Source organism: Nelumbo lutea, chromosome 3 (assembly GCF_056320005.1).
Source record: "Nelumbo lutea isolate HS-2025 chromosome 3, American lotus-T2T, whole genome shotgun sequence".
In the NCBI taxonomy this organism is placed as follows: Eukaryota; Viridiplantae; Streptophyta; class Magnoliopsida; order Proteales; family Nelumbonaceae; genus Nelumbo; species Nelumbo lutea.
In genome coordinates this window covers 41,946,941-41,961,316 of record NC_142686.1, presented here as the reverse complement: position 1 = coordinate 41,961,316, position 14,376 = coordinate 41,946,941, and positions in this window count along the sequence as shown.

Below are 14,376 nucleotides of genomic sequence, written 5' to 3'. Positions count from 1 at the left end.
AAAAGCGGTTTTGAAGGAAAACGGAACCAAACAGGTGATTGGTTCCTGGTTTTTCTGGTCCAATCGTCTGGTCCGGTCCAATTTTGAAAACAATGGTTTTTGGTAATTGACTCTTATTTGTTTGTAAAAGATAAAATAAGAAGTGGGATGAGGTTGTCCCCACCTTATCTGAAAGAGAATGGAGGTATGATGAGGTTATTTCTTTGAGAGGGAGAGAGAGGTTGGAATTAAAATGATAGACCCCATAGAATTGAACTAAGAGGAAAGTGGTGCAAATTTTACATTATTTCTTAAGTCAGATTGGAAGGAATACAAATGTAAATATATAGAGTGTAAAACCTTATGTTTTGTATTATTTTTGTATATATTTGCACTGTATATATTTGCATTTATACTATTTTCAAATTGAGCCGATAATAAAAAACTTGCACTATTAGTGAGTACAAATGGGACAATAAGTATAAAGTTTTAATGGAGGAGCCATGTTGCAAAGTATCGATACTTTGAATATGCAAAAATCACATGCTCTGGGCTTCATTCCAAAACTCTTATCTTATTTTTCTATTTATTTGGTAGGTAATTTGTGAGGCATTATATCACATTAACTATTATCATTTAAAACCATACTAATACACATGATACTTTCTTTTATTATTAGGGGAATGGGTGGGGAAGAGTAGGGTGCACATGAGGCCCATTAGCCATACTACAGAGAGCTCATAGTTCAACGGGTTTGATCTCATGCCTCCTATTATGGAATTCAGATTAGTTGAATGTTTTAGCTGTTCAGCGGCTGTGGAACCAATGGTGAGGCTCTAAGCTAGTAATAAATTCATGGGCCATAAAAAGACACAGGCCTTATGTATTTAAATACTGGGGTGGAACCTTATCATTGGTTCCATAGCTGCTGAACAGTTAAAACATTCAGCTAAACCTTACTCCCTATTAGGAGGGATGTTAAGTTACCATCTTGACTATGAAGTCATCGGCTAAGAATTGATACTTTGAGCCTTGATGGGAGTGCAAATAATAGTTACAAACAGATGCAAAATTGAGCCAAATGCAAAATTTGTGTTTGGTTCAGATTTGCACTACAAACAAAATTCAAAACAACTTGTATTAAAAGCTTTAACCTATGACAATTTAGGAGTCCGCTCATATTTGATCTAATTATAAATGGATAAATTTTAATCACTTTCAATAAGATCAAATTTAAATTTAGATTCAGACAAATGGGTATCATTTGCATCCCTACCAAGTATTTACAACAAAAGCATACTCTTAGGCCTCGTTCATTTTTTCAAGTTTTGAGGGGGGGGCGGGGGCGAAGTTGATCAATGGGATTGTAATTCCCATTGACCACTTTTTCCACTTTTGTTTTCCAAATTCATGTGGGATCCATGGAAAAATCACTTTCCTTGAATATCACTTACCTAGGTAGATGATACCCATCTCTTAGTTGAATAAGTAACTTCCCCACCTAGAGTTGTAAATTGGGCAGTGATGGGCTTGGTTTTCAAGCCCATGGGTCAACATGACTGGGTGGGCCATGCTAGCATGGGCTTGTGGCATGGCACAATACGGCCTATCCCGGCTATCTATCTTTCTATCTCCGGTCTAAAAATTGTCTAGGCAACTGGTTCCATTTCACCCTTAACCCGTTCTTGGGCCAAAACCCGTTGACTTGGTTAAAGAACCGCTAACCCGAGCAATTGAACAATAAACCCATTTTGATAGGGACAGTGGTTCATGGGTACAACATAAAGAGAGAAAAATGACCTCAGATCTAAGACAAGAACGATCTCATATCTGAGATCCATATACATCAGAGAAGAAGAAGAAGAAGAAAAAGAAGAAAAAGAAGAAGAAGAAGAAGAAAGGTTGGAGGCTAAAGATAAATAAGATCTTAGATCTGATATCTGAGATAGATCTGACATCTGCATTTCTATTGTCAGTTTGTCACTGCCGTCACCATTGCCGTTGCCATCATCATCGCTGGTGAAGGTTGAATCCTCCTCCTCCTCTTCCTCTTCCTTCTTCCCTCCTCTTCCTCCTCCTCCTTCCCTCCTTCATTTCTCTCCTTTCTTTCTTTTTCTTTCTTTTTCTTTCCTTCTTTTCTTTTTCTTTTTTTCTTTCTTTCTCATAAAAACTAAAAGAGACTAATACTAACATTTGCCCTAATAATATAAACCATTCAACCTAGAAACCGGTGGCCACAGCAGTTCTATTTCCGGATTGATTTTTAAATCCTTGATTATATATATATATATATATATATATATATATATATATATATATATATATTCAATTTTATTGTACTGTTTTTTTTTGTCTATTTTATTAATTTATTTTAAAATTTTTATTATTTTTTTAAATATACATCTAATGACTTGGCCCGGTCTGACTTACAAGCCAGCCTGGCCCACAACACGGCCTGGGCCAGTTCCATGGGCCAGGCTGAGCCGAATCTCTAAAGTATCCCAAAGATAATAAGCACGGCCGGGCCCAGCCGCAGGCCGGCACAGCACAACCCACCAAAAGCATTGGCATGGCCCAATTTACACCAATGATTCTAACAATGACTTATCGTTGTATAATTTACCTAGGAATGAAGCCTCTATACTGTTCTTATGTAGGCGGGATCAACAGACTGGTAAGTTCATATTTGCATGATAGGACAAATGGCAAAGTAAGTTACTATCACCGCTACTGGCAATAGAAGCCTCAGTCATCCAGTAATTTTGATAAACAAAATGTTCGAAATTTACATAACAGTGTTTAACAATTGGTGGCATTCCTCCCCAATCGGCTGCTTGTCTGCTTATCAATTCCCAAGCTGATAGTTCAAGTGTTTCGACAAGATTGGTGTTCGATTCGCCCTTCACAATTTGTATTTTTTATTCTTTTTTTTTTCTGATATTTCAGCAGATTTTTCATGAGAGTAGGTAATAAGAATTGTGGTGCAACTAACCATGTGATTGGCCTATTGAAAAGCAGTGTTTTTAACAATAAAATCAGCAATATTATTATCAAGGAGATGGAGTGATAAATGAACTTACACAGGATAAACCTGTAATTAGAAATTATATGATGAATTCACCAAGGGACCGCAAGGTCTGGATCCAATAACATATTCACTATCTTCTACACATCTCCTTTTAGACAAAATGAACTGTTTTTTTTTTTTTTTTTAAGCCAAGCTTCTACATATCTCCTTCTGTGTAACCTCTTGTGTGATCTGTGGGGGCAGCACCTCCAGGTTTTATCAAAAAAGAAAAAAGTAATTCCTCACCAATAATACCAATTCTGCCTCCATTGCCGTTTGGAAGCTCCAACAATAATTTTTAGTATCAACGATGGCCCTTCAGAATTTGTAGGTTATTTGCTGTACTGAACCCAAGTGCTATCGTTCAATTCAGTGTTATCTTCTTAATTTGGCAAACAGCCTCTAGGTTTAGGGTGTCAATTTGTTAAACTTATGGGGCCCATTTGTTGTTTTCTGATGGAGCGCGATCCGGCTGATCTTAGCTGTCCGCTGCTTTGCTTCTGAATTCGGAGTAGCAGGGGACCTGAAACGAAAGAGATGGGAAAGCTCCGGGGGGAACCCGGTGTAGAGGCTCCGAAGCTCAAGTTAGAATCCTTCAAAAGCAAGGTAATACCAGATAGCGCAAAGTTTGCATACCTCCGTTGTCGGGGGGCAGGGAGCTCTTATAGTAACTTCGTGTACTCGTCCCGAGGACCTTGTCAGATCGGGTATGATTACCCTTGCGCTTGTCAACTCGGCCGTCGTCCCTTCTGTTGAGACAGAACCGTCACTGCCTAACCGTCTAACTGGAGATGGCGGCGTCAGTGGCGGTGGCAGGTGGCCGTTTAGAGTGCTGCTGCCAAACGTCAGATCCCAAGTCAGTCAGGCATGGCGTCCTCGGGCACGGACTTCCCTGGTGTCAGGCATGGTACGACTTGTTTGGCTTTGGCGCCTAGAAGATGATGCGAAGTGCTGAGCGAGGCGGTCTTGGGCTCGGAGGTATCCCAGACTGTTACAAGGTGGGTCAGTTCGGCGAAGTGTCCCGAGCTGTTACAAGGTGGGTCAGTTCAGCGAAGTGTCCCGAGCTGTTACAAGGTGGGTCAGTTCGGCGAAGTGTCCCGAGCTGTTACAAGGTGGGTCAGTTCGGCGAAGTGTCCCGAGCTGTTACAAGGTCAGCTCGGCGAAGTGTCCCGAGCTGTTACAAGGTCAGTTCGGCGAAGTGTCCCGAGCTGTTACAAGGTGGGTCAGTTCAGCGATGTCTATCCCGAGCTGTTACAAGGTCAATTCGACGAAGTCTATCCCGAGCTGTTACAAGGTCAGCTCGGCGAAGTGTCCCGAGCTGTTACAAGGTCAGTTCGGCGAAGTGTCCCGAGCTGTTACAAGGTGGGTCAGTTCGGCGATGTCTATCCCGAGCTGTTACAAGGTCAGTTCGGCGAAGTCTATCCCGAGCTGTTACAAGGTGGGTCAGTTCGGCGGTGTGTCCCCTTGTCCCCGCCTAGGCCTGGCCCCTTCTACCGAGCTGTCGTTTCTGCCACATGTCACATAATGAAGAGGTCGGGCCAAATCTTCCTTCATCAATTGCCCCCCACTCCTTGCGCCGAGGGTCTTGCCATGGTGCGGGGAGTTTTCGCGAGGTAGCTGGTGGATTTGTCCCGTCCTTCAAACCTTTACTGTACGAGACGCTTTTGCTAGGGTTCTTTCGATTTCCGAGGAGGCTGGGAACGTGCTTACTCAAGAACACTGGTGGTTGTGACCGCGCGTTTTAAATTTCAAACCAACTCGCGCCGCTGGGACGTGACAGCGGGTCATTTCAAAAAGGCACGCCACTGCTGTACGTCGGTTTCAAAAAAGACGTGCTGACGTTTCGCTTTTTTTGGAAAGACGTGCGCCAATCATGTCTCGACTTTAAGGGTTGTGCGGTCGGTAAGAACGTGGGCCATCGGATCGTCTTCAGTCTCCACGGTCGATTCTTGGTTACTGTAGCTATAAATAGTGGGGGACCCTGGTTGGTTTGTCACTTCTGCGGTTTGTCTACTGAGTTCGCGTCCAACCTTTTAGCTCGCATCCAAATCTTTTCCAGCTCGCGTCAAGGCTGGTTATACAGTCTTCACGGTTCTTTGGCTTGTTCTCCAAACTTTCCGGTGAGTACTTTCTTGAATCTATCTTTCCCCCAATGTCTAGCTTTGATAGCTCAGACGATTCTTCGAGTAGGGCCGACGTAGGTTCCACCAACCGAGCCGTGTCCCCAGACTGCCTCAGTGATCCTGAGGTGGAGCTTGAAGACTATGAACCAGTGGGCCGAGTTGCTTCGGGCAGTTTGGCATCTACCTCCCGCCGAGGTCGGATGCTAGACAGGTTTGGTCCTTCGACCATGACGCCTGAGGGGCTTCAATCCATACTTCTGTCCTACAATCTTCCTGGGGGGTACACATATTTCATTCCTTTGGGTAGCTTTCCTTGGGAACACGGTCCCGACGAGATCGTGATTTTTCGAGAGCAACTCGCTGCTGGGTTGCGACTTCCTTTCCATCCCCTTCTCGTCGAAGTCATAAACCACTTCGGTGTCACCATTGGCTAGCTTCATCCGAACTCTATTCGGAACCTGATGGGGACAATATCCCTTTCTTGCGAGCAGAACTTCCCCTTGGACTTAGAGATATTCTCCTCTATCTTGATGCTCAAGAGACAGGCGGGTCCTCTTCCTGGGGGGAGACGGGCGTATTGCCTTACTCCTCGCCAGGGTTTTAAGCTTCTGCACGATCTTCCTAACAAGGTCCCGGCATGGAAGCGGGACTACTTCGGCGTGCGAAGTGCACAAGGATGGCCCTTTCAGACCGGGTGGGGTGAGGCCGCTCCCGACTTAGGCGTAACTCTTGATAAAGAGACGGTGAAGGGTCTCCGGCAGTGGGCACGACAAGGCTTAAAGTGCCACCACTACTTAACGGAGGCTAAGCTTTTTGCAGCCGGCCTGAGTTCGGGTAGGTTTCTGGCTATCGGCTTTTTTTTTTTTTTGATGTCGAACTCGTTTCTGTAGGTGTGATGGATGCGGAGAGAACTCGCGGCGGGCGTTTGTTCCAAGGTATGAAGAGGAGGAAGCGGGTCGCCAAGCAAACTCGTAACGAGCTGCCCCTGGATGAGGAGCCCCAAGCCCCAGACCATACGACAGAGGATCTGCCCAGGGAGCCCGAAGTGAATCCACCGGTGCACGAGACTGCCGGGGCGCCTTTCGCTGAGACCACTCATACGGGCGCTCCTGCGTACTCAAGTGCTCCTCACTCCGGGTCTGCTCATACGCGGGCTGGGCCCTCAGGCTCGGGAGCTCAAGGGGAGTTTAGGAGCGTGTTGATGCCGAACTACGCTCTTCAGAAGAGTAGGGACGCTACTTTCCCCGAGGAGGTCGCGGCATGGACCGATCTTCCCTTGAATCAGGTCACTTGCCGCGCCGTAACACGCCATGGTGGTAAGCAAGATTCTGTCTTATTTAATTTTGTTGCTTCTGTTGTCTTTTTTCTCACTTGTTTCTTTTGGTAGGTGAATTCTTCGATTCATGCCTTGGCGGCCCAAGTGGAGAGGAGCTCGCGACAGGCGCGAGCTGCTGAGGCTGTTGCTCATGTTGCTGAAGAAGCCTTTCGTGCTGCAAAGGCAAATACCCGGGCTGCTGAGGTGGCTGCTTATGCTGCTCGCGTCGCGATGGCCAGACAGGCGAGGTCTCAGCGTGACGCTGAGGCCATGGGGGTAGTTGTCAAGCACATGGCGGACTTGAAATTGGATTTGCAGCATCAAATCGAGTATCTTCAAGAGGACATTAGGGAGAGAACACAGATTTTTTCCCAAGGCATTGAAGACGCCAAAAAGAAGGCAGTTGAAGACTACATTGCCTCCCCACGTTTTGACGATCTAATGGTGGACTCTTACAGGAGGGGGTTCAAGTTGAGCCGGTGGATGATCCGAAATACATACCCCGACCTCGATGTAAGTGCCATAACCACTTCGCGCATAACTCAGGAGATGGCCAATGCTGCTGATGGTGAGCCGGACTCTGAAGGAGAGGCAGGGCCTTCGGGTGTTGTTGAAGTGCCTTCCGATGGCGAAGAAGTGGCTCCGGGCATGTAAATTTTTTTTGTTTGCCAGTGTACTGTTTCTTGCAATGGAGTCTTTTTCCCCTTGCTCATCTTCCCCGAGCTGTTTCTTTGCCGGGTTTTTAAATTTCCGTGGCCTTTTATGCCGCGAACTGATTTTTGCCGAGCTGATAATGTGCTGAAGTTCCTCGGCTTGCCTTGTGGCACATGGCCTGATTTCGTCCACTTCGCTAGGTGGTTTATAGGTAGTATCGCCTCAAGTTCACGATGTTCCACGTTCGGGGTACTCGTTTGCCTTCCAAGGTTTTGAGTTCGTATGCGCCCCCGAGCGTTGTTTTTACTTTATAAGGCCCTTCCCAATTAGGTCCAAGCTTGCCGATGCCGGGTTCAGGCACCATAATCTTCCGGAGGACCAGGTCGCCGACTCGGAAGCTTCGTTGCTTTACTCTGCTGTTGTAGTAGCGAGCTACCTGCTGCTGGTATGCCGCTGTTCGGATGTGCGCGAGGTCCCTTACCTCGTCCAGTAGGTTGAGGTTGGTGCGTAACTCGTCTCCGTTCGTCCGATCGTTGTATGTTTCTAATCGCAACGTTGGTATTTCGATTTCCGCCGGGATCACCGCTTCAGTGCCGTAGGTGAGGTTGAAGGGGGTTTCTCCCGTGACTGCTTTTTCGGTCATTCGGTGAGCCCATAAGACACTTGGTAGCTCTTCGGCCCACAATCCCTTAGCTCGATCCAGACGTGCTTTCAGCCCGCGCAGGATGGCTCTGTTCATTACTTCCGTCTGACCGTTTGCCTGTGGGTGCGCGATTGACGTGAAATTTTGCCGAATCCCCATGTCCTGGCACCACTCCTGGAACTTGATATCCTCGAACTGTTTGCCGTTGTCAGAAATTAGAACCCGAGGTAATCCGAACCGACATACTATGTTCTTCCAAAAGAAGTTCTGTATGTTTCGGGCCGTAACAGTTGCCAGAGGTTCGGCTTCTATCCACTTCGTAAAATAATCTACCGCAACAACTAAGAATTTTCTTCCGCCTGTTGCTGGTGGGAATGGCCCAAGGAGGTCGATGCCCCATTGTGCAAAGGGCCACGAGCTGGCGAGGTATTTGAGGTCGGAGGCAGGTTGATGGTGGATGTTAGCGTGCTTCTGACACTTGTCGCATTTTCTGACGAGCTCGACAGCTTCTGCCTTCATCGTTGGCCAGTAGTATCCTTGTCAAAGTGCCTTTTGGGCGAGTGCTCTGCCCCCCAAGTGTCCGCCGCACAGGCCTTCATGAGTGTCGCGGAGTACAAACTAGGCTTCGGTAGGTCGCAGGCACCGCAAATAGGGGAGCGTGTACGACCGTCGGTATAACCGTTCGTCTATTATGACATATTTGGCTGCCTGGCGCTGCACCCTCTTGGCGGCATTGCGTTCTACAGGGAGGGTTCCGTCTATCAGGAAGCTCACGAGTAGATCGATCCAGCTCGGCTCTGCTTCTAAGATGGGAGCGACCTCCTCTGTCCCCCCGAGAATACTAGGCCGAGGTAAGTCCTCTATGTACACAGTTCTCATATTGTTGTGACTCGTGCAGGCTAACCGGGATAGGGCGTCGGCCTCAGTGTTTTCGAACCTCGGGATTTGCCTGATGATGTGTGACCGGAAGTTGAGCAGGGCTTCTTTTACTTTGGCCAAATATGCGATCATGGAGAGATCGCGTGCCTCGTATTCGCTGGTAACTTGGTTTACCACGAGCTGAGAATCGCTGCAGATGACCAAGTGCTTTGCCTTAACCTTTCGTGCTAGGTCCAGCCCGGCGATCAGTGCTTCGTACTCTGCCTCGTTGTTGGATGCCGCGAACTCAAAGCGTAGTGCATACTCTACTTTTGTGCCGCTTGGGCCGCACAAGACTATTCCAGCTCCGCTGCCCTACCGGTTTGAGGAACCATCCACGTGAAGGATCCAGGGCTCCTCATCCCAATTCGCTCTTCGCCTGATCAGGAGAGAGGCCACACTGGGTGCTACTTCACGGGGTTCGAACTCTATGGGCTCAGGAGCTCCGGGTTCGCCACAAATGGGGACCTCGGGCTCGACCTGTGGAGCTTCGTGGCTGAAAGTGCACTCGGCGAAAAAATCTGCCAAAGCTTGGGCCTTGATAGCGGTTCTCGGTTTGTACTAGAGGTCGTACTCGCTGAGTTCGATGGCCCATTTCGTCAGTCGCCCGGAGACTTCGGGTTTGAGTAAAACTTGTCTAAGAGGTTTGTCAGTTAGGACGATGACGGTGTGAGCCTGGAAATACGAGCGGAGTTTCCGAGCTGCTATTACTAGAGCGTATGCTAGTTTTTCTATCTCCGGGTACCTTGCCTCTGCTCCCTGCAAAATTTTACTAACATAATATATGGGTCGTTGGACCCGATCTGTTTCCTTTATTAGTACCGAATTGACTGCCTCGTCGCTCGCCGAGAGGTACAGTTGTAAGACCTCGCCCACCTCGGGCCGGGCTAAGGTTGGTATACTAGCGAGGTAACCTTTTAGTTCGTCGAACGCGAACTGGCAGTCCTGGGTCCATTCGAACCCTTTGCCTTTGACTGCCTTGAAGAAGGGTAGGCAGCGGTCTGCTGACTTAGATAAGAAGCGGCTTAGAGCGGCTATGCGGTCGTTTAGCCTCTGAACCTCTTTTACTTTCCGAGGTGGTTTCATATCTAGAATGGCTTTTATTTTGTTCGAGTTGGCCTCAATACCACGCCGATTGACAATGTAGCCTAGAAACTTGCCCGAGGTGACGCCGAAGACACACTTGTTGGGATTCAACTTCATGCTAAAGTGACGCAGGATTTGGAAAACAGAGTCTAAGTCTTGTATCAACTCTTGTGAAAACTGAGTTTTGACGACCATGTCGTCTACATAGCACTCTATCTTCGTACCAATTAGGGGCTGAAATAGCTTATTTACAAGTCTTTGGAAAGTTGCCCCGACGCTTTTTAGTCCAAAGGGCATGACTTTGTAGCAATACAGGCCGAACTCGGTTATGAAGCTGGTTTTTTCCTCATCGGATGGGTCCATCCTAACTTGGTTGTAGCCCGAGTAGGCGTCCAGGAAGCTTAGCAACTCGTTTCCCGAGGTCGCGTCCACTAGGCGGTCAATTCTGGGGAGGGGGAAGCAATCTTTCGGGCAGGCTCGGTTCAGGTCGGTATAGTCGACGCACATGCGCCACTTGCCGCTTGCCTTTTTTACCAACACCGGGTTGGCCACCCAGCTCGGGTAGTGGAGTTCCCTTATGAAGTTTGCTGCGAGGAGCTTCTCAACCTCCTCGTCGACCGCTCTCCAGCATTCTGGGGCTAAGTTGCGTTTCTTCTGTCTAACGGGTCTGACTACAGGGTCAGTATTAAGTTTGTGAGTTATCAGTCCGGGGCTAATGCCGGGCATGTCAGTCGCGGACCAGGCAAAAATATCTCGATTTTGAAGTAAAAAACTCACTAGTTCGGCTCGTAGGGGGTCTTCGATGGAAGCTCCGATGCTTAGTGTGCGAGCTGGGTCCATAGATGAAGTCGGGATTGCGACTGTTTCCTCCGTGGGCAAAGCTCGCTCCTCACCTTGCTCCGTCGGCCGCTCCAGCTCGAGGTCGTTGGCCGCCTTGGTTTTTCCCTTTAGGGCGGCAACGTAGCACTTGCGGGACTCGAGTTGGTCGCCCCGCACTACCCCTATACCGAAGTCCGTAGGGAACTTCATGGCCAAATAGTAGGTGGAGACTGCCGCCCGTAGGACATGCGTGATTGGCCGCCCTATTATGGCATTGTATGGGGAGGGGGTCGCGACTACCAGGAAATCATGGTTGAGTCTGATCGCACAAGGCCATGTGCCGACTTCCACAGGGACAGTTATTTTCCCGAGGGGCCTAACTTCCTCTCCGCTGAAACCTATCAGGGGAGTGTTCGTGGGCTTCAGCTCGCTCCTCTTTAACTGCAGCTGGTCAAATGCCGATTTGAAGAGGATGTCCGCTGAGCTGCCCGAATCTACGAGTACGCGCCTGACCTCGAAATCGCTGATCCTTAGCTTAATGACAAGCGCGTCATCATGGGGGTAGTGGACTCCTCACGCGTCGTCCTCCGTGAAAAAGATTGGCTCTTCGGTCTTTGGTCTCTTTGGGGGGTTCCTTTCTTCGAGGGCCGCTTCGCGAATTGAAGTCCGGGCTGCTGCCGAGGTACACCCCGCTACCACCGATCCTCCCACTATTACATGGAAGGTTCCCCGAACTGGCCTCTCTTCCGGAGGCTGCTTCTGCAACGGTTCGGCAGGTCTGTTGCTAGACTCGGGTGCATCCCTTTCACGCTCCCTTTGCCGACCTGCTTTATTATTGTTGTGCTGTACAAAGTTTCTCAAGTATCCGCGACGGATGAGCCCCTCTATCTCGTCCCGGAGGTTATTACACTGTTCGGTGCTATGACCATGGTCTCTATGGAAACTACAATACAAATTCTTGTTTCTATCGTTCGGATTTCCCTTCAGGTGAGGTGGCCACTTAACGTACGGAGCGTCTTTGATCGTCATTAAGATCTCTGTCCGCCTCGTGTTCAACGGCGTGTAGTCCGTCCAAACTGCTAGGGGGGCCCGGAAGGACTGGTTCGACTTCGGCTCCCGGGTTGGGTTTTTTCTACTCACCAGGTTGGAGAGCTCGCCTTCTCTCTTTCTTTTCTCGTTACCGCCTTCGGTTCGTTGGTTGATCTCTTCCTCTGTCCTCATGAACTTATCCGCGAGTTTGAGGAATTCGGCCATGGTCGCGGGCTGGTTGGCCACCATGTGCCATTTGAACTCTTTGTGCGTCACCCCTCGGGGCGGGGTGGCGAGGTGGAAGTAGTGGTTGGTTCAATGGCAGTTGGGGGAACTGCTGTTGATAGTGATACTGGGAGATGTTGTGTAGCACTTGGTGCTGGTGAAGCTGGTGTTGCTGGAACTGTTGCATTTGGGCTTGCATTGCCCGCATGCACTGCATTAGGTCCTCCAATCGGTCTTGGCTAGCTGCTAGGGGGACGGCAGTTGGTTTAGTGAAAGTTGTCTCAATGGGGAGGGGAAAGGGGACGTTTGTGGTAGGAGGGTTTACGGGTGCCACTGCTTGTGGCATGTTCAGGATGGGGATCCCATCCGCTGAAAGGGGGATGGTGAACTGTCCAACGCACACTACGGGGACCTGAAGTTGCTCCCCGGTGGCGTTTGTCTCCGTGCCGCGTCCGGTGTTGCTGGAGGAGGCCATGAGTGTTGGGTTTTTTGAAGAAGAAAGGGGGTATCGAAGTTTGGAGGGAGGCTTTTTGAAGCGTTTTCCTACAGACGGCGCCAATTGATGGAGCGCGATCCGGCTGGTCTTAGCTGTCCGCTGCCTTGCTTCTGAATTCGGGGTAGCAGGGGACCTGAAACGAAAGAGATGGGAAAGCTCCGGGGGGAACCCGGTGTAGAGGCTCCGAAGCTCAAGTTAGAATCCTTCAAAAGCAAGGTAATACCAGATGGCGCAAAGATTGCATACCTCCGTTGTCGGGGGGCAGGGAGCTCTTATAGTCACTTCGTGTACTCGTCCCGAGGCCCTTGTCAGATCGGGTATGATTACCCTTGCGCTTGTCAACTCGGCCGTCGTCCCTTCTGTTGAGACATAACCGTCACTGCCTAACCGTCTAACTGGAGATGGCGGCGTCAGTGGCGGTGGCAGGTGGCCGTTTAGAGTGCTACTGCCAAACGTCAGATCCCAAGTCAGTCAGGCGTGGCGTCCTCGGGCACGGACTTCCCTGGTGTCAGGCATAGTACGACTTGTTTGGCTTTGGCGCCTAGAAGATGATGTGAAGTGCTGAGCGAGGCAGTCTTGGGCTCGGAGGTATCCCGGACTGTTACAAGGTGGGCCAGTTCAGCGAAGTGTCCCGAGCTGTTACAAGGTGGGTCAGTTCGGCGAAGTGTCCCGAGCTGTTACAAGGTGGGTCAGTTCGGCGAAGTATCCCGAGCTGTTACAAGGTCAGCTCGACGAAGTTTCCCGAGCTGTTACAAGGTCAGTTCGGTGAAGTGTCTCGAGCTGTTACAAGGTGGGTCAGTTCGGTGATGTCTATCCCGAGCTGTTACAAGGTCAGTTCGGCGAAGTGTCCCGAGCTGTTACAAGGTGGGTCAGTTCGGCGATGTCTATCCCGAGCTGTTACAAGGTCAGTTTGGCGAAGTCTATCCCGAGCTGTTACAAGGTGGGTCAGTTCGGCGGTGTGTCCCCTTGTCCCCGCCTAGGCTTGGCCCCTTCTACCGAGCTGTCGTTTCTGCCACGTGTCACATAATGAAGAGGTCGGGCCAAATCTACCTTCATCATTTTCCTAACTTCAACATTTATAATTCATAGATCCAGTTAGTTTTTAGTTTATTGACCAAAAATATAACCAGCTTTTATTTTCATTTCAAAGGAAATTCGTGTAAAAGGCAAATAATATAGTTTAGTACATCAATCATGTGATGACTCTATTCGCCCTAACCTGTGAGTTCTTAAAATAAATCAACAATTTATTCAGAGTGAATCGACTATTGGTTCACGGATAGGAGTATGGGAGTGAAAAATCTATTTTATTGTATTTTAAGCCTTCATGGAGTGAAAAAACAATTTAATTCAAAACAGATTTCAAAAATATTGTATTTTAAGCCTTCATGGACCGTGCAAAAGTATGGGAGTGAAAAATCTATTTTATTTATTTATTTAGTTTTAAGTTTTACTTTACTTTTTTTTTTTCAAAACAGATTTCAAAAATATTGTATTTTAAGCCTTCATGGACCGTGCAAAAGTATGGGAGTGAAAAATCTATTTTATTTATTTATTTAGTTTTAAGTTTTACTTTACTTTTTTTTTTGCTGCAAATGCATGAATAAAATCTATAAATATATACTTAAAGCATTGGGAAAGTATAGACATATTTCTCCCTCCATTTTCTCTTTTATTTTCTCTCTTCTGTCTCACCTTTCTTTAGTTTGGTATTCAAAAATTAAAAGAATGCCACATATAAGACAAACCTCTTTCCCTATATAGTGTACTCTATAATATTTAAAAATTACAACAATGCTACATATAAGATAAATACACCTTCTTCACCTTGCTATGTAATTGCCTCTATAATATTAAAAATTTATAGAAGTGTCACATATAGGACAAACTTCCTTATATAATTGACTTTATGGCATTCAAAAATTAGAGTGTCACATACAATTATTTATAATTATTCCATTCCTCTTCTTTCTCGATTCCCTCTCTCCTCTTGTTCTTTATCTCAATTTTATTTATTTTATT